The 24,481-nt window shown below is 35.3% G+C and overlaps 1 non-coding gene across 1 annotated transcript; it reads left to right on the top strand.

The window, feature by feature from the left end:
• Window positions 1–23,990: 23,990 nt before the first annotated feature.
• LOC120092247 (small nucleolar RNA R71) lies at window positions 23,991–24,097 on the top strand. The gene has a single exon (XR_005485957.2). It is a non-coding gene; the product is annotated as a small nucleolar RNA R71 (small nucleolar RNA).
• The last annotated feature ends 384 nt before the right edge of the window (window positions 24,098–24,481 follow it).

Raw genomic sequence — 24,481 nt, 5'->3', positions numbered from 1 at the left:
TTAAATTTTATAGAATAATACAAAAACATTATGCATTAAAAAAAATTACAACATACTAATGAAAATTGAGGAGAAAGATAAGGAGGCTTACCCTTGAAGATCTAATCTTCTCATATGATTTCTCCTCTCCAAAATGGCCACGAACTCGAAACTCTAATTTGGACACCACCACAAAAGCTTCCCTTGTATTCTCTAGGATGAGAATCCATGGAGTTGTGAGCTTTTGGAATTTTGGAAAAGAGGGAAAAATAAAAGTTTCTGAGAGGAAGAGGGGAAGAACTGAGAACTTTTCTCAGAGAAATTCTATATATTTCTCCATCAATCTCTAGAGAGAAGAAGAAGGTGATAACCAACCACCATGCACGCCCCTCACTCTTGCACGTTGTAGAGACAAAAAGTGGAGGGAGTTACTGAAGGATCTCATACCGAGAGTTCCATGAGCGGGCTTAGATCGCTTCGATTTCACAGTGACCGAAACATAAATGATTTACATTCCATACTAACAGTTATGCATATTAAACTCATCAATGGCATGCGTAGAATACAATAAAACATAGAGAAAAGAGGTTCATACCAAAGGAAGACTGTCTTCATATGTGTGAACCCAAAGTAGCGAAAAAATTTCCATCGATCTACCAGCACCCGATCGTACATGAACATGGCCGTGGGGACAACACCACCACAAGGGAATCTCGGGTATCTTCGACGTCAAAAACCCAAAGAGTGGGCTCAGTGAGTTTGGTAGAGGACGACAAGAAGACGTCGTGTAGACAATAAGCGCGGGTGAGAAGAACTCTACTATCATATAGCGGAGACGCTTATCGTATAATAGAGCTACACGATCGTTTAGGAAAAACTGAACAATCGTTTAGGAAAGAGGTATACGATCGTTTGGAGAATGCGTGAACTTGACGATTGTTTAGACGAATGAGCTTCTATCGTATAGGCTCTCGCGATCGCTCTTTCATGGATTCTTTTTGGGCGCGGGCGATTAGAATGCACGACTGAATTATTTCTTCAAATGAAAATGATTTTTAAAACTTTAACCCGCTAGTTACCATAACCTTCGTGGCCCCATCTTCCCACGTCCGAACGTGGATTAATAGGTTAATTATTAAATAATTAATCAATTAATTTAATTAATAAATATAATCATATAATCATATTATATTTATATCCTATAGTTTGATATCATATATCTACTATAGTGTTTTCACTCTACTTGATATAAATCATATTTATATCTAATTTCCTCCAAAATAATGTATCTTATACATTTAGCCAATTATATCATATATAATTAACCAGTCAAATTATATCATATATAATTGAACTTCTTCTTGTCAATTTGAACATTTCAAATTAACCCAAACACTGGTTTTCGACTTTATCCAAGCTACCAAGGTGACCTAATGGACCTGTGGCTCGAAGCTCCAATGGTACATGCATAGTTGAATAAACTCTTTAGCCACAAGATTCACCATCTGTTAACTGTCAGTGATTCTACTAAAGACCAACAACTGAACTCTTCTTACCACAGATATATTTCTGTGTCCATTGGATATAACCAATCATGAGTACAATGACCCTTCACATATGCTCGTAACTACAACTGGGCCAATTTACCGTTTTGCCCCTGTAGTTACATCTCACTCCTTAATTACCACTGATTCCTCTAATGAACAATACAACATAGTCCAACTATATGTGAACACCTCTCAGGCCAAGAGTATGGTGCCACATCGTTCAAGCCCGGGAATTAGCCCTTAAGGGAGCCATCTATCTACTTACCCTTATCTCGGGGAAGGAATGAATTCCATCTTGTGTAGTTGAGCTCCCAGCTTCCAAATTAGACGAATCCCCAAAATGGTAGGTTTGAATCGGCGACTTGGCCACTCGCACCCATACAAATTAAAGGACCGCCCTTAATGGCAGGAGTTCCCAACTCACTCAGGATTGAGGTCATGTTACCTATGGTCATCCTAGTGAAGTGAAGTCTCTGTCATGAACGGTGTTATATAACGAGGCATTAATACTACGTGGTCAGGTCCTATACAAACTCTTTGTATAGGATGCCCCTGCTTGCATGTCCCCAACACGAATGATCAGGATCAGATCATTTGCGGCAAGTCACAACACTTGTGACCATTCCATAAAGCGGGCCGCGTCCATAGCATTACCAGGATAAGGTTTCCCTTCTATATCCATATACTACAGACCATTTTGGTTATCACTCAAGATATGATCCACTTGTATGTCACTATATACATGTTTGAGTAACATACAGATAACCAGAGATTTTATGTTATTGGTTTGTGGTAAAGAAAATAAAACAAATAACCGAGCAAAACAACAAGATGTGAAGTAAATATCATATATTAACAATCACAGGTGTTCGTATATATTGTTTACAAACTACAGGACACGAGACTTTAGGGCATCAACCTGGCTGCCCTCATCGATAGTAGACCCATTCAACTCTGCCACATTGAAGTGGACCATCATGTTCAGCACATGTTCATGAACAGAGGTGCCTTCTTGCATTTTGGAGTTGAATATATATTTAACAGCCTCATCCATAAGCTATTCAGATGGTTGTCCAAACATCCCCGACAGTGACTCCATGATCTCACGGGCCGAGACCATAGGCTCATGCTTCTTGGCAAAGATGTCAGAAAGACTTTCCAAGATATAGGCTCGGGTCTTCTCATTCGCTCTTATCTATCTCTCGTATGCTTCCCGAACATTTCGAGCGGCATTTGGAGCTGGAATAGGAGGACAAGCCTCCGTGAGAGCAAACATGAAATCCTCGATGATTAGGATCGACGTGATCATATGTTTCCATGTTGAGAAATTGTCGCCAGTTAATTTTTCAGCGTTTAACAACGATAAGGTGGCTGTAGCCATTTGAAAAAGTTGCTGAAAATACGAACAAATCTTGATTAGTTTTTTCTAAACCACTTTTAAACCAATTAATTTTGCAAAAAAATTTCAAGTACCCTAAGTTATAGACTTCTATTTTGCAATGATACCCTAGTGAGTCAGGACAAATGCCACCGATGGGGTGATCAGTTGCCCCTTCACTGGGATGAGAAATTCTCAACCATTCGGCAGAACCAATTCTTGGAACTGAACCTAACAGCCACCATTTTTCGGTCCAGAATCGTTAACATTTAACTATTCCGTGTAAGTGTAACCCCTCGTTTTCGGTGCCAGAGTCCCACCCTAATGCGCTTACCGTAGGAAAAAGACAGATTAGGACAAGAGACTAAGTAACCTTATCCTCTTACAGGAGATCAAATAAAGAAACACGTAAAACTGCCATCCTTTAAGGGAACACTCCCAGGGTGCCTCGAAGTGATGCGCAGTAACTTTATTCAACCTAATGAGGGAGACCAAGGGATATGCTATCGTACTTCCCGCTCCTACTTTATATGAACATTCTTTCCATCCACCTTGATATTGACCTACCCAAACACCATCCATTGGGGGGACATGCCAAAGTTGCCGCGAGGCCAAGGATAGATCTCACGGTGTGGACTTTAGGAAAAAAATGAAAGGCTTAAGTGAAACATCTTATGTCCCAAGTACCTCTCACTGAATGTTCTACCTAGGGATTCATTAACCTAAACAATCTGGCTACTGATTTTAGTCTAAGTGGTCTTTTTAAAGCCTGCTCATAAACAACGTTTGTTTATGAAATATAAACAAGTTCAAGTAGTCACATTTAAACACTTTAATGGACTGTCCTTAACTTGCATGCATGCATCAAATCTATCTAATTCACCTTTCTAGGTACGTTCCTTGGTAAGGGCAACGTTTTCGTCAACTTAAATACCCCAGCCTAGACAGAACCTGCCTTAGACAAAAGGTCCCTTATAGATAGATTTGTTACACTTTAACCTTTTATTACCCAATTTAATCCTATTAAACTGATTAAAAGATTAAACCCTTAAGGTTACTAATCATATTAGAACCGTGATCTTAGGTCTATGTGATCCAAGTTTTAAACAACCAAAAAAATATTGTGCATGCATGTCTTTCTTATTTCTTTTAGTTCTAATTTCTCTTTAACTCTTATAAAGAAACAACCAAAAAAATATTGCGCATAACGAGGCGTTTATAACAATTATAAAGTAACCAATATGTTATGCTTCATGCAATGTCCGGTCATTACTATATAACTTTTATATAACACATAATAACCAAGAAAACATGCTATCATTCACCCTTATGCTATAACAATTATAATATAAAGATGATGCATGTCAATTCTTTTTATGCATGCATAAATATAACTCTTATATTATATGATGCATGAGCATGCTCTTATATAATCAAAATCATACTTCTCTAAATTATAACAATTACAATAAAGAGATGATGCATGATCAATGCATAAACTAAGGTGGGATTTACTATATGTGCATACCATATGACATATCAAACATACATCGCATGTATTAAACAAATAGATTAATGGACCGGGATGAGCCTTTAAACAAAAAAGAATTGGAATGAAAAACCCTATCTATTACATTTTTCATCGAGCAAATTGGTTCACAGGCGAATCGGGTCTTGAACCGCCAGGAGGTCTCCATCGTGTAGCAATCTTTAACAGGTAGACGATGAAAAGGCTGCGAAGCCTGATCGTCCATGCGATCGTATAGCGCGACGATAGGTAAACGATTTACCTTAAGTTACTAATCGATCGTTTAGTCAGTTACTAAGCGATGAGCGTGCTTTAAACGATACGCGAGCGTCTGATTGTCTAACTTATGCGTGCAACTTGGTAAACGATTTACCTTATGATGCTAAGCAATCGTTTAGTTAGTTACTAAGCAATGAAGCTTGGTGACCTAAACGATCGTCTAGCTCGCACGCACATTAAACAATACTCAGCGATTGCATGCCCGATCGTCGTCCTGATACCACCAACTCTTGATCGCATACCCCATCGTTCAACTGATGCGTTCATCCACAATCGCTTAGTCCTTCATCTTCACGATGCGATGGACAAGGATCGCATAGAACCTGTTCTGTACGATGCGATCAACCCTAGATCATCTCCTTCCTCGAAGAGCCGCAACCTTTGCATAGAACTTCGACGAACGACTCAAGACTTCAAACACTTTGAATACAAACTCGATTACGATTATATATGCACAAAAACGCAGGGGCCTTTACATACAACCACAAATGTACAAGGAATTAAATAGACCGAGGCAATTCATCTCGAAAATATCCATTAATCCGGCATATCCATAACAATATTAACACTTAAAAACAGTGTAGAAATGCACCCACCATGAATTTAAATGTTATTTCGTTGCAACAAATGAAATCGAAGTATTAGAAACGTGGCTCTGATACCAATTGAAGGATCTCATATCGAGAGTTCCATGAGCGGGCTTAGCTCGCTCCGATTTCACAATGACCGAAAAATAAACGATATACATTCCATACTAACAGTTATGCATATTAAACTCATCAACAGCATGCTCAGAATACAATAAAACATAGGGAAAAGAGGTTCATACCAAAGGAAGACTGTCTCTCATTTATCCAAGCTACCAAGGTAACCTAATGGACCTGTGGCTCGAAGCTCCAACGATACGTGAATAGCCGACTAAACTCTTATTAGCCACGAGATTCACCATCTGTTAACTGTCAGTGATTCTACTAAAGACCAACAGCTGAACTCTTCTTACCACATATATATTTTTGTGTCCATTGGATATAACCAATCATACTTACAATGACCCTTCATAGATGCTCGTAAGTACAGTTGGGCCAATTTATCATTTTGCCCCTGTAGTTACATCTCACTCCTTAAGTACCATTGATTCCTCTAATAAACAATACAACATAGTTCAACTATGTGTGAACACCTCTCGGGCCAAGATAAGGTGTGTGGCGCCACATCGTTCAAGCCCCGGAATCAGCCCTTAAGGGAGCCATCTATCTACTTATCCCTACCTCTGGGAAAGAGTGAATTCCATCTTGTGTAGTTGAGTTCCCAGCTCCCAAGTTAGACGAATCCCCAAAATGGTAGCTTTGAATTGGCGACTTGGCGACTCGCACCCATACAAATTAAAGGACCGCCCTCAATGGCAGTTGTTCCCAACTCACTCAGGATTGAGGTCATGTTACCTATGGTCATCCTAGTGAAGTGAAGTCTCTGTCATGAACGGTGTTATATAACGAGACATTAACACTTCGTGGTCAGGTCTTATACAAACTCTTTGTATAGGACGCCTCCGCTCGCATGTCCCCATCACGAATGATTAGAATCAGATCATCTGTGACAAGTCACAATACTTGTGACCATTCCACAAAGCGGGTCGTGTCCGTAGCATTACTAAGATAAGGTTTCCCTTTTATATCCATATACTACAGACCATTTTGGTTATCACTCAAGACATGATCCACTTGTATGTCACCACATACATGCTTGAGTCATATACAGATAACCAGGGATTTTATGTTTATTGGTTTGTGATAAAGCAAATAAAACAAATAACTGAGCAAAACAACAAGATGTGAAGTAAATATCATATATTAACAACCACAAGTGTTCGTATATACTGTTTACAAACTACAGGACACGAGACTTTAGGACATTAACCCCAACAGTTACAACTCCCTCCCAAAATTAATTTCAAAATAAAATAAAATTTATTTTAATAAAACATTAATATATATTATAACCACTTTATCATATAATATATATTAAACTTTTTGTTATATAATATATAACATATAAACTATAGTTTAATATTGTATCAAATACAATATAACCTATAGTTTTCATTCTCTAATTCATGCATTGTATTTAATATAAATCTTATTTATACTAAATTTAATTATATGAATTCAGTTCACGTACATAATATTTGAATCATATTCAAATATTTATTTCCTCTCAAATAAACTTTATCTTATAATGTATCATATACATTATAGTAATTATATTATATACAATTAAATTAAAACAAAAACACGGAAGCAGAGCTTGATTTCGTCCTAAAAAGATATTTTTGTTTTCAATTGAGATGGGATGATTCCTTAAGTCAAAGAATCATCAATAACATCAAAGTATATTGTTTCTGTGGTGGCAGGAGCAAGATCGGTCAAATCGTCCGCAACACATATAATTAATTCTCTCAATTAATTTGAACAATTCAAATTAATCCAAAATGGATTCTCATTTAATCCTTATTGAGCTACAGAGGGGACCTTATGGACCTGTAGTTTGAAGCTCCAATGGCACTTGAATAATTGATTAAACTCTTTTAATTATATTATTCAACATCCATTAATTGTCGGACATTCCACTAACGAACGATAGCTGAATTCTTCATAATAAAGATATATTTTTGTGTCCATTGGATATAACCAATCAACAGTATAATGATCCTTCACAAATTGCTCGTAAGTACAACTAGGCAAAAATTACTGATTTGCTCCTATAGTTACATTTAACTCCTTAAGTACCACTGATCCCTCTAATGATCAATAAGTCATAGTCTAATTATCACCAAACCCTTCTTAGGTCAGGAGAAGGTGTGGTACCATATTGTTCAAGCCCTGGAATCAGCCCTTAAGAGAGCAATTCATCTACTTACCCCGACCTCATAAAAGGAGTGAATTTCGTTTTGTGTAGCTATGTTTCTAGCTCCCCAATCAGACAAATCCCGAAAATGGTAGGCTAGTTTCAGATCTTATCCATATCTGGAGTTCACTTTGATATTGACCTACCGCACAAACCATCCGAAGGGGGACGCTCCAAAGGCCTCGAGGTCGTGCAAGAAGAACTCACAGTGCAAACCAATGAAAGAGACTATAGGATATGTTGACACACATCCCTCTCCCACTTAACATAAATACTCTCTCCTTTCACCTTTATATTGACCCATGCAAACACCATCCGAATGAGGACACTCTCCAGTCACCTCAAAGCCAAGCATGAGTCTCACGGTGTGAATATTAAGGGAGAAACGTGAGTGAAAAAATTGATGTATCATATACATCTTTTCCTCCCACTAAGTATTTTAACAACCTAGGGTTTAATTTACTTAGGAAAAATACGACTAATTATTTTTACTAAGTGATTGTTTAAGTTTGCCAAAAAGCAACATTTACTTTGGAAAGTTAAACAATTTTGATTAGTATTCGTTAAAAACTTTAACAAATATTAATCAACAATTGCATGCTTGCAGCAAATCTATCTATTTCACCTTTCTAGATAGGTTTCTAGGTAGGGGTACGATGTTTTCGTCATCTTAAGTAACCCAGCCTAGCTAGAACTCACCTTAGACAAAAAGTCGCTTATAAATATATTTGCTACAAATTTAATCTTTTATTGAAATCAATTTAATCCTATTAAACCGATTGAAAAAGATTAATCTAATTTTTAATCTCATTAGAAATTTGTGAACTTGGGTATATCTCAATCATATTTTAAAACAATTTTAAAAAATTATTATAACCTATTGTTTGCATAAAACTCTTAATTAATGATTTTAATTCTAATTTCATTTAGTTATAACGAATATAAATAAATGAAACAATTAAAACATCCATTGCATGCTTGACATACTTCAGTTAATCATAACAATTATAAATTAACCTAAGGTAATGTCATGCATCATGCAATCTCCATTCATTACTAATATATATAACAATTATATCACTAAATAATGAATCATACTATAGCATACTTTCCATACATACATTCAACCATATATTATAACAATTATAATATAAATGATGCATGGAAATGCTATAATGTATGTATATATATACTACAACATTTATACTATAAGATGCATGAGCATGCTTTATAATTTAAATCATGCACATACATATATTATAATACTTATAATATGAAATGATACATGAATATAAATGCACAACCTATGATTGGTTTTAAAAACTATATGACATATAATACAGTTAATGGGCTGGGATAGGATACCTTAAAGGAAAGCTAAAAGGCTAACTATTATAGCATAAGAGTCATCCAGATCAAAACAGGTGAACCAGGGCTTGAACCACTCGAACCGAACCGCCCTTCAACGAACTCTCTGCAGTGATCGTATAGCAAACTTGTTGTGCGATAGCAAATGCTACACGATCGTGTAGCAAAATCTACATGATCTTGTAACATTAGCTACACGATCGTTTAGAAAATGCTACATGTTCGTGCAACTATAGCTATACGATCTTGTATAACTGCTCATCTTCTTCATTGAAGCTTCCTAAGAACAGCACAAGCAACTTAAACAACAAATACAGTTTCTATAACATAATTATGCCCAAAACAAGGGCCTTTACAAACCAAATTTGTAAACGAAATAAAACCTTAAAACTAAGTATTCTATCCCGAAACATCCATCAACAAAACCACATTCATAACCATTCATCGCATGAATTTTAAACAGAATGCAGTAAAACCCACCAACAGTGTAAAAACGATTCAATAAAAAAATGAATTTTGGATCAGAAAACCAGCAACCTAGTTTTGATACCAATTGTAGGAACTCTTTGAGGAGAGAACCTTGAACGGAAGCAAGATTGTCCCAAATCCATTTTTCATTGAATGTAAGTTTTACAGTAAATCAAGAACAAGATATGCATTTACATAAATTATAGCACGCATTAATAAAGAAAAACTTAGGGTTCTAGAAACCTTTACCTTTAATTGAAGACTATTCTTCATGAATCCCTCGAATAAGTCACGAACGGATCTTCTTCTCCAAAAGGGATACCACCAAATAGAGCCTTCGTTATTCTCCTTAAGGATTGAGAACGACAGGAGGTGTGGGCTTTACCTTAGGGTTTTGAAAGAGGAGAGGAGATGGAGAGGAGGAGAGGGAGGAGAAAAACTTTCCTTCTCTTTTCGTTTTTCCAGAGAGAACTATTCTCTCAATGTTTCATGGAGGAAGATCAATGAACACCATCCCTTTCTCTGACATCTCTCATCACATATTTGGCTGAGAGAAATTAGGGGGAGGGAGTTGTAACCCCCCCTCCTCTCTCTTTAATTAATTAATATTAATTTAATAAAATAAAATTAATAATAATTATACATATAATAACAACCTTATTATATGTATATAAACTATATGTTATATCCCATATAACACATAATCTATAGTTACATATTATATAAAATACAATATAACCTATAGATGTATTTTCTCTCAACCAAACATGACATTTAATATAAATCACATTTATAGTAAACTCACTTATATGAATTTCCTTCATATAATTGATTTTTGGATCATATCTAAATATTTACTTCCTCTAAACTTATTTATGATATTTAATATAAATCATATTTATATTAAATTAATTATATGAATCTCATTCATATAATTAGTATCTGAATCATATTCAAATTCCTCTCATATTACCTTATATTATAATGTATCAAATACATTATATTAATTATATCCCAAACATAATTATTTTAATTAATTATATCATATATAATTCCCTCAATTAATTTGAATACTTCAAATTAATCCAAAAATAATTCTCAATTAAATCCCTGTTGAGCTACAGAGGGGACCTTATAGACTCGTATATTGAAGCTCCAGCAATACTTGGATAATTAATTAACTCTTTATTTAAATTACCTACCGTCTGTTCACTGCTAGTCATTCCACTAAAGATCGATAGCGGCACTCTTCGCACTACAGATAAATTTCTGTGTCCATTGGATATAACCAATCAACAGTGCGATGATCCTTCACAAATTGCTTGTAAATACAGTTGGACCAAAATTACCGTTTTGCCCTTGTAGTTACATCTAACTCCTTAAGTACCACTGTTCCCTCTAATGAACAATAAGTCATAGTCCAACTATGATTAAGTCCTTCTCGGGTCAGGAGAGGGTGTGGCCACTATGTTCAAACCCCTCAATCAGCCCTTAAGGGAGCAATTTATCTACTTGTCCTTGCGTCAGGGAAGGAGTGAATTTTGTCTCGTGTAGCTGTGTTCCCAGCTCCTTAGTCAGACAAATTTCCAAAATTGTAGGCTTATTGAGTTGGCAATCTGGCCACTCTCACCCATACAAATCAAAAGACCACTTTCATGAGCAGGGGTTAACAACTCACTCAGGACTCAGGTAATATCACCTACGGTCATCCTAGTAAAATGTAGGTCTCTATTATTAACAGAGTTATATAAAGAGACTAATCATTTCGTGATCCGATCTTATACAAACTCTTTGTATAGGATACCCCCACTCATATGTCTCTATATGAATGATCAGGATCAGATCATTTGTAGCACTTTACAACACTTGTAACACCTACAAAGCGGGTCGTATCCGTAGTGTCACCAGAATAAGGTACCCAGTCTTATCCATCTACTACAGACCGTTTAGGTTATTATTTAAACAAGATCCATTTGTATGTCTCTACGTAATTGTTTAAATTACATAAAATAATCTAGGATCTTAGTTTATTGGATTGAGTATATGCTTATAAAATAACACTTATTTTATTAACAACAATATTTTTATACAAAGTTTACAAACTACGAGATTACACGGAGATTTAGGACAATGTACAATACAAATAAAGTACAAAATAAAAATAAATTAGGGCAAACACTATATCCAAGTAACAACAACGACTGGCTACCAGACGTGTGATGGCTTACAAAGGCAAGTAGGGGGAGGTGGACCGGTGCTCATGGTAAATGGTGTGGGGCATTGCTAGTTGGTGTGAGAAAGAGAGAAGTGGTGACCAATGACCGACAACGACAACTAGACATGCAGCAGTTGACGGAGGTAAGTGAGAGAGAGGTGGAGCGGTAGGTGGCCACGATGGTGTGGAGGAGTGCTAGTTTGTGAAAGAGAGATAAGGGAGGGGTCTATTGTTCCAAAGAATAAGAAGGTTGATTTTTTTTTTTTTTTTTTAAAATCTAAGTACATTACAAAGTATATCAACCCAGTCAAGTGCATCATTATCAAGTTTATCAACGGTTTATCAATCAAGTGTATCTGCAGTATACCAGCCAAATATATAAGTGTTATAAAAGAGTACATCATTATCAATTTTATCAGCAATATACTAGTTGTGTATCTTTATCAAATATATCAGTCAAGTGTATTAACATTATCAGTAGTATAAATGAGTAAATGTTTGATAAATTTATTAGTAGTTTATCATTCAAGTACATTATTATCAAGTATATCAAGTATATCAGCCAAGTGTATCAAGTTTATCAACAATATAAATAAGGACATAATTGACATGTATATCAAGTATATCGTTCAAGATCATCATTATCAAGTATATCAAGTATATCAAGTATATCAAGTGTATATCAGTAATATATCAAGTGTATTAGGTGTATCAAATGTATATCAATATTAAGAGCATTTGCGACATTTTACATCTTTTATATGTGGGATGAACTTCGTTTTTGTCATTTTTGTAAATAACAAACATGTGGGTTATGAGCCTAATTAATATACGTTTTGTTTTGCCTTTTTGTTAAGTGACCCGTGTTTATATATATAGCTTACTCACTTTCCTTATTTTTAGAGGCAACAATGATTGAAAATCAAACAACATATAATTGAGTGATTAAATTAATTATATAGTCTTAGGTCTCGACAAAGTAAGCTTGCAATGATTTGCATGCACTTTACATCAAAATTCGTCACCTCACAATTATTGTACTAGTAAATAATAAAAAAAAAAAAGTACTTTAAACTCATGAGTAAAAAGTTTCATTCCCTTTTTTTTTTTTCAGTAGAATTAATTAACACATGAAATCCATTGGAAGAGCATATTAGAATTGGAAATCTTTCCCCCAACTATCGGCAATCCCATTCCTTCCAAAAGAAAGACTCATCTCTCATTCCCTTTGCATATTAATTATGACCCACAATCTTTATATCAATCCCTTCACAATTTTTATCTTAGATCATAGTATTAAATTTAAATTTCTCTTGACATCTAGATAGTTTCATAGATATTTTTACATTTTTATAGGTTTGATAACTGAATGAGGGGTGAATCGATACTTCCATTATATCATAGAAAATTTTATGGAACATAAAAATAAGAACAAAATATCATTAATGTAAATAAAATATAAGTAATAGTCATGTTTACTCATTTAAAAATCATAAAAGATTTATTTATTCATTAACTTTTTTTAGTTTACATATTTTTTTTAGAAACATCCATTAGTTTCGACTTTTGATCGATATTTTCATAAAACTAAAATCTCGATATTTCTATCGAGATCATATTTTAATGACGGTCAGACAATCACCATTAAAATACTTTACCATTTCTATTCATTTTTCCTCTCTCATTTATCCTGCCTATGTTTGTTCAATCATACTAATGTTTTTTTTTTTTTTTTATTTTATGAGATAAGTTTTTAAAAAAAGATATGACAAATGTCTATGTGACTTATCAATCAGTGCGTTTCACTTAGTTATTACATTAAAATAAACTAATATTAATCTATTATTATTGTTGATGTCAAAATCCAACCAAACGAATTCACCTGACTTTCACGTACTATCAGTGGTAAATTTATAATTTGAGGATAAATTACCTACAAAACAATAAAAAAAAAATAAAAATAACACACTAGTGTGGTACTTGCCACAAACACTCTGATGCTTAAATCAGATCTTAACAGAAACGTTAGAGCAAATAGTTTTAGGGAGGAGATGAACTTACCTTTTATAGGGCAGTCATGCTCTATTTATAATGAAGTTTAGGAGTCTTCCATACCTTTCTTAGGTTTCGGAATCTACTTTATTTACCTATTTGAAAATCGACTGACACTCAGGAGTTGGACTTGGGCCACTAACAATATTTCAGAACAGAGGATTGATCTGGATTGATCATTCTTAGGATTCAGTGGCATTGGCCTTGGCCTTCCAGGCCTCTAGGACCAAGGTGAGCTCTTTGGCCATGAAGACCTAATTGGCCACGTCTCCGGGGCCAAAGTAGACCAATTGGGTCTTGGCCCAATTGTCTTTTCTTCCTATTTATTAGAAACTTTCTTGAGTCTGATTCATGCCAATTTTGGGTCCATTTTTGGGATGGGGTAATCTCCTGGTTTTACTTTTATCTTTATCTTTTATTGGTCAAGAATTACCTACAACAATTATTAACACACAATTTAATTTAATAATAATTTCTTATAAAAAATTATTAAATTCTATAGTCAAAATGAATATAACTCAAGTAACATTTTTTCTTTCTTGTTTTGCCACTTCCTATACATATTATCAAACAATAGTATCAATTTTCTATTTGAGAATTGAGATCGAGTTTGGCCTTAATTAATCTAGTTGTAAGTGTAGTAGGCCAAGACGTAGTAAGCTAAAATTGTTTAATCAAAGTAGGATGTAAAGTGTTAGCTAACCGAAAATAACAAATTTAAATATCATGTCTCCATCACTTCATTTAATTTCATTGAAGTTATGAAGCATAGACTTGAAAAAAAAAAATCATACCATAAAAGTAAAAATTACTTGTTTTAACGTATCTCTTTGTTCTTGTTCATTTTACCGTTCATATTTTAATAAATATCTATTATATACTCTCACCTCTAATTGTTTGTAACTAGCATAAATCAAGTACATTAACATCCACTTATTTTTATCTTTGTTCCTTTTGGTCTTTTTTGTTTTTTTATCGGTTTGTTTTCAATTTTAGGTTTCTACGACAAACACAATAACACATACAGCACAAACAAACTTTTGTATGTTTATTTTTTCAGGATTAGTAATTTTGTTTACATGTTTTTCATTTCACAAAATATATAGTGGAAATTGTTAATGCCAAATTTTAGTCAAGCATAAACGTACTTGACCTTTGCGTGACGTCAATGGTAAATTTATAGTTTGAGGAAGAGAGAACATACAAAACAAAGAAAAGGGACTCCAATACCTAAGTCAATATGAAACTTATGAGGTAGAGAATAACTCAAAACTTTTAAGTTATCTCATCTGATGCTCTTCCAGCCTATAGTTTTTCTCCTCATCCCCTAATCCTTTTTCTTCTCAGAAACACTTCCCTACTCCTTGACCTATTGAAACCTTAGGGATTCCTAGGGCTCTGCTGGACTAGCTAGGCTTTGTTAGGCTAGGCTACGCTTGGCTTGGCAATAGCAGAGGCTGAGCAAGTGGTACGGGCTCAGCCCATGCGACTCTTCTTTCCAAACTTTCCCTTAAGCCCGAAATCTTGTGTTAAAATGACCATCTTACCTTAAGGTACAATTTTACCCTTAACATTAGCCCCCATTCCCAAATTCGAAACCCGAGATTCACTTTTGTTTATTTTTATAAATGAAACTCTGGTGGTGCAAACTTGGGAATATTGTCCTTACCTTCTACTGCTTTCTGACTTTGATCTTTGCTTTGAATTTTATGACATATATTCCTTTAACCGGCTTGATTTCGTCATAATGAACTTGTTCTTCTAAGATTACCTGGACTCTTTAGTCTTGCCCGGAGTGTTCAATTGAAACATTTTTCCTAAAAAAGCATAAAATTGAGTTCTTGGCACGTATTCACCACAGTTAAGTAACGTTAAGCAACATATTTACATCGTGTTCGACATTTTTTTCGGGGAGCATAGATGTACAACATTGGCATTTGTTGTCTACTTAGGACTAAATCACTAGAGACAAGCCTCATTGTGAGTGTTGACTAGATCACCATTGTATCTAGCCAATTCCCTAATTTTCTTCCTTCTACATTTAAGTGGAGTTAACCTGCCCGCATTTTATCGTAAACTTCGACATCTTGTTGTAACCTATCGTGATTGATGTCCCTTTGATTTCATGCCCACTATGTAGCTTCCATATTTTGGCATTCCTTTTGATTCGGTCGGCCTCCCACATGGTCAGCTTGTATTCTCTCTCTTTTGATTGACCTTAGCCACTAAGTCTTCAACTAACCCATTGTCTATTGTGCAACCCTCCTATTTTAGCATCCTTTTTCCTCTGGTTAGCCTCGACCACTTGGTGTTCTTGTATTCTTTCTCCTCTAGCTGGCCTAGACAATCTTTTAACCGTTGGTTTAACCTTGCTAACCCTCAAAACAGATTCAACAATCTTTCATTATATCTTTTATGTGCTCAAACTTGACTAACCATAGGGTCGACCTTGGCTAAAATTTCCTACAAGAATGGCTCATCGTTGTGCTTTCCTATGGGAATGTCGTGGAAAAAGGCTTAGGATAGGATTATAGGAAGGTGAATCATCTTACAACAATCATCAGCACGAAGTTACAGATCTTACTGAGGATGACCAGCCAACTCGCTCCCTTTTCGCCCTATTCGGTGTAACCATCGAAAATCTCCTCGATTTCGTAGCTTATGTTAGTGCTGCTTCCAAAATCACGTCGTTTTTCTCTCCCCAATAGTTATCCTAGAATAGAAGGTGAGGTTGAACTCCTTGTAAAAAGCCTTAAACTTTGGAAAGGTGTTTTCCATGATCCAAATTCTGTAAAGACTGGTTATGACAATCCTTATTTGGCTATATCTCAAAATCTTTATGCTCTCCATCACATGAGTTCCTTTTTCCAAATCCTTTTCGTTCCTTTTCTCTTTTTTCTTTTTCTACTTATTACCTAAAAAATGGAAAAGATGGATTGATCGAGTCGGTCGGCCTCAGCCACCTCCTTAAAAATCCATGGGACTCAGCTTTCTTGAAGCTTTTCATAGTGTTGTATAATAACACTCTCTCGCCATCTTCTACTCGCGCTCTAACACTTCTATTCCTTTGACTGTTGGAGATTTCATGGCTTAATAGTAAGATGAAGGTATTTCCCATAGTTTATCTAGGGTTGGTCTCCCGATAATAGCACTATATGTTGATGGGCAATTAACCTTTAAGAAGTTGACCATCTACATGATTGTCCTACATTTTTCTCCAAAAGTCACTAGTAACTCTATGATATCCTTGAGATGCATTTTATGCTCCCTCCCCAAATCCAACCAACGGTGTTGGGTTGTTCTTCAGCCTAGTCTTCTCTATTCCCACTAATCCAAAAGCCTGGTAAAACATTAGTTGAACCCCCTTCATCTACAATGCACCATGACGTTCACAATCATCAAACTTATCACTAGAGAATGGTTGAGTGGCTGATGAAGATTCCCGACTGCAACTTCTACAAATTTTATTACTGTCTTTACCCATTATTGTGTATAACCCAAACCATTTTGGCTCCTTCCTTGTTTGCCTTGCATTTCCCTTCTACTATCATCCCGATGTTCTTCCAACTAATCTTTGATGGCTGTCCTAATTTTTCTGTGTGGGTAATCCTTCTAATCTGGTGACTTATTTTCTGTGGTTAGGTGCCTATGATCATCACGACAAAGGTAGAATTTATCTTTATCCCTTCATCTTCTATGGATTATTTTTAAAAGATTCATGTGACATGTTTCCATAAGGATCTCTTCAGGTTCCACAATAGTTAGCGTATACTTCTCAAACTTATACAAAGTTCAAAATCGAGTGAACTCTGAAGGAGTAATAAAACATACAACGAAAGATTTCAGAATCAATAAGCACTTAAACTACATTTAATTCGAGTTTTAAGAATGTAGTTCATATGATATTCATAAGAGGGTTTGAAACACATATTTGTTGGGATTGGTGTCCTAATTCTCCCAGAGTCTCATAGTTTGTAAACATTGTACACATTGCTATGAATAAAATAAGAGTTGTTTTATTTTACATTTATTCATATCCAATAAACAAAGATCCATGGTTATTGTATGTAAACTTAAGCATGTATATGAGATATACAAGTGGATCATGCCTTAAGTGATAACATAAAAGGTCTGTAGTATAAGGATATAGGAGGGATACCTGATTCTTGTAACACTACGGATATGGCCCGCTTTGTAGAGGTTTACAAGTGTTGTGAACTACTATATATAGTTGATCCTGACCATTCATGTGGAGACATGAGAGTGGGGGTGTCCTATATAAAGAGTTCGTATAAGACTGAACCACGAGATGAATAGTCTCTTTATATAATGTCGTTGATACTTGAGACTTACATCTCACCTAAATGATCGTAGGTGACATGACCTTAATCCTAAGTATTTTAGGAACTCCTACTTTTGAGGGCAGTCCTTTGATTAGTATGGGTGAGAGTGGCCAGATTGTCAACTCAACAAGCCTACCTTTTTGGGGAGCTGGGAACTCAATTACATAAGATAAAATTCACTTCTTCCTTAAAGCAGGGGTAAGTAGATAGATTGCTTTCTTAAGGGTTGATTCCGGATCTTCAATATAGTGGCCACAATCTCTCTTTGGAACAGAGGACTCAGTCATAATACAACTATGACTTATGTTCATTAGAGGGATCAATGGTACTTAAGGAGTTAGATATAACTATAGGGGCAAAATGATAAATTGGTCCAATTGTACTTACGAGTGATCTATGAAGGGTTTCGCACTGTTGATTGGTTGATATGGACATAAAATATATCTGTAGTGAGGAGAGTGCAACTATCAGTCTTTAGTGGAGTGCCCGACAGTTAATGGATGGTGGATCCCGTGACTAAAGAGTTTAGTTAGTTATTCACGTACCGTTGGAGCTTCAAGCTACAGGTCCATAAGGTCTCTTTGGTAGCTAAATGAATTCAAGTTGAGAATCAATTCTTAGGGTTGATTTGAAATGTTCAAATTGACAAGAGAAAATTTGATTATATATGATATAATTGGTGTGATGTATGAGATATATCAAGTGGAGGATTGATGTAAATATGATTTACATTAAGTACCATAAGAAAGAAAAAGAACTATGGTTTATATATTTCATGAGATGAAATATTAAAAATATAGGTTATAAATATAATATGGTAAGTTCGTTATCATATTTATTTATAATAATATTAATTATTTGATAATTATCTCTTTTTCTCTATTAACCAATTGAGTGGGAGGTTATTGGTGGTTTTATGGTAACCGTGAGATAAAAGGAAAAATGTTTTCCTAACATTAGGAGGTACTTGATTCGGGAAAAAACTCACAGAGAAGGTTATCAAGTGAAAGTGTTTCACTAAGCGATAACATTGGAGAGACTAAACGATCGTGGAGTGTCACTATACAATAGCTCACTCAGTTGGTCGTATCTAAACGATCGCTTGGGATTGTTTATACGATAGGCTGCCATTTTCTACACGATTGAGCACATCGTCTATACGATAGACTATGTCATCTCCCACTTGCTCGATCGTCTACACGATTGTTATTCTTCCAGTCTCTTCCTCTAACCAAGTCCATACAAAGACCACAACTTCTGGATTCTCACAACGAGAATACCAAGGTAACCATTGTGGTTGTATCCTCACTCAACTTGATTGATATTGAGGTTCTAGAGGCCGTTTGTTGGGTTCGTGTTGTTCGTGTGGTGTTTGCCATGGATCGTGCTATGCTTTAATTTCTAGTTGTTGCATGACCTATTAGTTTCTATTTCTTGTACTATAATTGTGTAGTTCAATATCGAATGAAATTTAGAACGATCATTTCGCTACTCGTGGAAATCCTCATATCTGATTTCCTTCAATATTACCTTTGAAGATTTCTTCCACGAATTCAGCTGAAATCCACCAAGATAGAGCTCAAATCTATATGAAGACTACCACCAAGATCTTCTCCACTATGCTCAAGCTAGAACGTGTGGTGGAAACACCTAAATCAAGTTGAATTGAGAATAAACAAGTGAGGGATATGTAGGGTTTTCAGGTTTTTACTTCAACAAGTAAAACTCAGATTGCATGATGATCTTCATGCATGAAGGTTCTATATATAGGTAAAATTCATGCAAATACACAGGGTTGCATGGAGGGCAGCTCCTCCTTGGAGATCATCACATAAATGTATTGGATTTAGGTGATAATCCATTAACATATAGTTAGCGGATTTTTCCCAAAAAAAAGGGAAAATCCACTCACTTTGAAAATGATTTCAAAAAATCATTTTATTTAATTATTTAAATTAGTTTTATAAAATTAATTTTATAAAATTAATTTAAATAAAACTAATTTTAATTAATTTTTTAATTAAACTTTTTAATCAAAATAATATTAATTTAATATCTTAATATTAAATCAATAAAATATCAATTTCACCAATAAATCAATTTTATATTTAAATCATAATTTAAATATTGATTGATTTTCCAATTTTGTTTAATTTTAATTAAATTAAACGTTTTTAATTGTATCATATACAATCAATCGAAAACCTTAAAATTGAATTTGAGCATTTCAAATTCATGACCCTAATTTCATACATCAATACTCAATTTGTTGTTCCAATTTAAGAGAGCTAGTAGAGGGATCTAATGGACCTACAGATCATGAGCTCTAACGATTTGTAATTAATTTGTTAAAACTTTTTAATTGAATTAATTACTATTCGTTAACTATCAAGACACACTACTATAGTTCGATAGTTGCACTCTTCTCACTGTATATATTTTTGTCCATGTAAATCATAATCAGTAAGTTGATCCTTCACAGGTTGTTCATAATTACAGCTGGGTCAAAATTACCGTTTAACCCCTATAAAGACATCTTTCTCCTTAAGTTCTCACTGACTCTCTAATGAACAATTTGATTCATAATACTACTTCTGAATCATGTCCCTCTCTATCATGAGAAGGCGGGGCACCAAATGTTCAAGACCTAGAATTAGCACTTAAGAGAACAACCTATCTGCTAACCCTAGAATGAATAGAAATGAATTCCATTTTGCAGGGTTATATCCCCAGCTATCCATCCAATCTTATCCCCAAAATGGAATGTTTATTGAGCAGTGTTGTTGAACTACCCTCACCCATGCAAATCAAAGGATAATCCCAAATAAACAGGAGTTCATAGCTAGCTTAGGATTAAGATCGAGTTATCCTAGGTTACATAAGTATGAAATAGTCATTTTTAACAGTAAACAGTCGTTATAAAGAAAAGTGACTATTTCATGGTCTAGTCTATATGCAAACTCATTATATAGGATGTCTCCATTCACATGTCTCTACATGAATGATCTGTGGATCACATCATTTATATTACCTATACAAAATGGGCGGCATCCAATAGTGTTTCCAGGATGAGATACCCAATTTCATCCATATACGTAGACCATTTAGGCTATATACTATTAACTTGATCCTGTTTATATCACCATATAAAGTTAAAGTATTCATACTATAGCCATGGATATGTTTATTGGATTTTCATAATAGAATGCAAAATCAACAACTTTATTGAATAAAATACTTAATAATATTTTATTGATAAATAGAATGTTTAACACAAAATTTACGAACTGCAAGTTCTAGGACATTCCTAACAAACTCTGTTTCTTCTAACCATTTCCTTTTGGACTCATCTCCCCATATTTCCTTCCTTCACGGTCTTTGTCTGCTGGTCTTGGTGATCTCTTCCTTGTCTCATTTGCTACTCCTTTTGATTGAAGCAATTCCTCTGCGCTCATGTACTTTTGTGCTCATGTGATGAGTTTGTAGATGATTTGGCCTCCCTTTTCCCAATCACTTGTTTCTCGATGCATGACCTCTCCCTTGATCTTTCGACTGCTTCTCTTAGTCGACTTTTGGTCCTTCTTCATTTCTTAGTACTTTTCAAGTCTGTGTTTAGGTTGTTGCCCAACTAATGGCCACCTTCGGTCTGTCATTCTTTCCTTATCGCTTGCGTTTTTTTGTAGGATTGTATCATCAGCAGCGGAAGCACAAGAATCACCTAAGCATTCAAATTCACTAATTTTGGCATAATATAAAGCATGCTTCTGTAGAAAAATAGGTTTCAAGACATACCTCTTGAAGAACTTCTTCAAAGCTCCATCTCCAGCTGCTATCTTCTCCATATCTTGTTGTAGACCACCTCAAGATCTTCCCCACTATTCTCTTGGTGCTCTAGATTGAGTTGTGGGACTCAAACAAGCTTGAATCAAGGGATGAAGGAGAAAAGCTCACTGTTGCAACCTTGTTGAAGAACCTTTCTTCAAACCAGTTTTTCTCTCAAAACTCTTTTGATTGCATGCACGATTTTCACTCCAATCTTCTCATTATATTGCAGATCAACATGCAAAGAGAAGAGCTCCATGAGTTGCAGCTCATGCTTGGAGAAGACAAGACAAATATATTGCTATATGTGTGAGCTAGTTGAATGATGGATAATGGAAAAAACCATTTTTTCATTTTGTGTTTTTGTTTTCTTATTTTTCAATTCTATCTAAAAAAAAAATTTTGATTACAAAATCTATTATATTTTTAAAATGAAAAATTAATTAATTTCATAAATTAATTATTAAATAAAACTTAATTAATTTAACATCAAATATTAAATTAATTTTAACACATATCCATCTTTATATATTTAAATCATATTTAAATATATAAATTCTCCTATTCCGTTTAATTCTAAAATTAAACATAATTATATCTCATATAATTACAAATTCTCTTAAATCTAATTTGAACGTTTCAAATTAACTTATCACGTTATTCTAGAGCTAGTCCGTTACGAGTTAGTATAGGGACCTCGCAGACCTACAGATCATGGGCTTCAACGATCTGAGATTAATTGGCTAAACTCATTAGACCAAATTAATCCTCATTCGTTAACTAATGGATCACTCCATTAAAGCCCATAGTTGCACTCCCCTCACTGTAGATATATTATGTCCACACGATTTAACCATAATCAGCAAGTCGAACCTTCACAGGTTGTTCGTAATAACGGCTGGGTCAAATATCTGTTTTACCCCCGAGATTACGTCTTATTCCTCAAGTCCCTACTAATCCTCTAATGAACAACTGGTTTGTGATCCAATCACTAAACCAAACTCTCTCAGCCGGGTGGGGCCCCTTGTTCAAGACCTAGATTCAGTAGTTGAGAGAACAACCTTTCTCCTATCCCTAAATCGGGTAGGTGTGAACTCTGTCTTGTACCCTATGTCCCCAGCTATCTATTCGGTCTTACCTCTGAAATGGGAGTCTTATTGAGCTGGCGCTATTGAGCCAACCCTCAACTATGCAAATCTAAGGGCAATCCCGAATAAACAGGAGTTCATAGTTAGCTCAGGATTAAGATCAAGTTACCTAGGTCATCTAGGTGAAATATTCAGTCTTAAATAGTAAAAAACGTTATAAAGTAAGAGTGACTTATTTCTTGGCCTGATATTATGCAAACTCATTGCATAGGATGCCCCCACTCCTTATGTCATAACATATACGAATTAGGATCACATCGTATGTAGCATTTTACAACTCTTTGTAACAACTACAGAGTAGGCCGCATCCAATGGTGTTACCTGATGCGTTGTTAATTTGATGAAATAATGGTGTATGTTACGATGGTGCGTTGTGCATGCAAGTTTTCCTAGCAAAATCCAAGTATAAATCCTACTAGGTTGCATTTGACCATTCATTCGCGAGAAAAATCCTGGCGGCCCTTCCTTTTGCCCCATAGGTTGATAGGTTTGTAGTTGATTTTTTCACGCGAAATTAGGGTGGTTTCTCCACCTGAGGTTGTGTGTATCAGCGAAAGGGTTATTCTTTATGAAGCACACTGACTGCGGATTCCTTGGGCATTCTTCAATCGGATGTGCTTCCCCACAGGTGATGCAACTTGTGGTCGTTTGAGCGTTGCGTTAACCTGCCCTTTATGCGTTGTCGTGCTACTAGTTGCAGTTCCTTGTATTAAATTCATCATCGCATTCATTTGGTTTTATAGGGATACGATGATCTCATTGCTTGCGTCATTGTCTTTGATTCTTAGTCATTGATCACTTTCTCTCAAGTCTTTATGATTCTTTGAAATGTGATCAAGTATGTTCTTAGCTTCATCATATGTCTTGTCAAGCAGACCTCTAACTACTACCGCATTGGCAGCCGTCTGCGATGCAGGGTTCAAACTGTGGTAGAAAATTACCATCTGTAGACAACTGGTAAGCCATTATGCGGATAATCTCGCACCAGCCGCTTAAACCTCACCCAGGCATTACTGAGCGATTCATCGATATCTTGTTCAAAATTAGTGATCAGCTTCCTCCGTCTTGCGTTTTTTATCAGGGAGAAGTACTTCTTCATGAACTTTTCCACTACCTGTTCTCGCGATGTAATCTCCCCTAGTTCGAGAAAATAGGCCAATTTTCGTACTTGGTCACACAACGAAAATGGGAACAATGTTAGTCGAACCTCCTCAGTGGAGATGTTTGGGAACACAAATGTATTGTAGATTTCAAAAAAACTTCGGAGGTGAGCGTGCGGATCCTCGCCACGTCTACCGTTAAACTATCCAGCAATTTGAATCATCTGCAGCATCACTGGTTTCATCTTGAACCTCCATCTGTCCAAAGCTGGCCTCATGATTCCTGGTGAGAAATCATAAAGGTTGGACGACGTATAATCCTGGATGGGTCTATTGCGGTCGTTCACCAA

This window comes from Benincasa hispida, chromosome 11 (genome assembly GCF_027475165.1).
Source record: "Benincasa hispida cultivar pf3 chromosome 11, pf3_genome.v1.1, whole genome shotgun sequence".
NCBI classification, from domain to species: domain Eukaryota; kingdom Viridiplantae; phylum Streptophyta; class Magnoliopsida; order Cucurbitales; family Cucurbitaceae; genus Benincasa; species Benincasa hispida.
This window is presented reverse-complemented; position numbering and strand designations above follow the sequence as displayed.